Source organism: Apaloderma vittatum, unplaced genomic scaffold (genome assembly GCF_000703405.1).
Source record: "Apaloderma vittatum isolate BGI_N311 unplaced genomic scaffold, ASM70340v1 scaffold7640, whole genome shotgun sequence".
In the NCBI taxonomy this organism is placed as follows: Eukaryota; Metazoa; Chordata; class Aves; order Trogoniformes; family Trogonidae; genus Apaloderma; species Apaloderma vittatum.
Window position 1 is genome coordinate 51,459 of NW_009695026.1, and position 1,215 is coordinate 52,673.

Sequence of the window (1,215 nt, forward strand, 5' to 3'; positions counted from 1 at the left end):
CCATTCTTTTTAATTATAACTATTGTTATTTAAAATGAAAGTGGTTTAGATTTGCCGCGTGAGGCTTTTTCTTTTTGTTTTTCTTTTTACCCCCCTCCTACCCACTCCCTTTTTCCCCGTGGGACCTGTCTGCCTGCTCGAGGGGCACTAGCAAGGCCAGGTTGGAGGTGTTTGGCCGCAGAGCTTATTCCCAGCGTTGGGGCAGCTCCGCTTGCTGCTGCTCTCCCCCCTCTTTTTCCCCTCCCGCACACACCTCCTGGCTCTTCCTGCCCTGTGGCTACTACTGAGGACTTCCAGGCGGCTGGTGACCTCGGCTCACTGCCCCGACCCTTCAGAGAGGGGCGAGTGGGGAAGAGCTGGGTCCCAGAGGGTCCTTCTCCAGCTTTAGGGCTTTTCCTCCTGCCCTTCAGGGCCTCATTCACCAGCCCTGGGGAGCTGTTCCATGAGCCTTCACGGGTAAATAAACAAACCTCTTTCCCCAAACCATCCAAGCGCGGGCGCAGCCTGCCCTGAGCCGGCTCTCGGCGCTGCCTGGTCCCTGGATCAGGCAGGAGTTCAGCTTCCACTGCCAGGGCGGTGGGATTCGGGGCGTCAGGGCTTTCTCCTGAGATCTTTTTGCGGAGCAGAGGAAGGATCCAACCCCTCCACACACGGCCAAGTGGAGCCGGAGCGAAGCGCTGGAGCCGGGGCTGCGCCGTGGGCAGGAGATCCTGCTCTGCCTTGTCCCAGAGCGAAATGTCCCACGTTGCAGGGGGCCTCAGCCCAACTGCCTTAAACCCTCATCCCGTCCACCCTCGTGCCCTGGCTCTGGGCAGCGTCCGCAGGTTAATCCTACCGACACCGTTCCTTCACATCACCTGCGATGCGCCGCTGGGATCGCGGCACGGGGCTGGTTCTGGAGCTGTTTTCTCCCCCAGCGGAGCAAAACACTTGTTACGGCCACGTGGTCATCGCCTGACCTCCCTGCTCGCTTCACCGCACCGTTCCGCTTCGATTCCAACCCGTGACGGGAGGAGAGGGCCCAGCTTGTCCCCTCTTGCACGATGTTCTCCCTCAGCGCACCCCGCAGCAGAGGGGTGGGACGGCTCGGTGGTGTCTCTGGCGTTTCCCAAACCAGGAGCAGGGATGGTCCTTCGGCAGCTCCTGGGCTCACCCTGGAGGTCAGCCCCGTCCGCGCTCCTCTCCTGCAGTCTCCACCACATTTCGGGCTGTTCA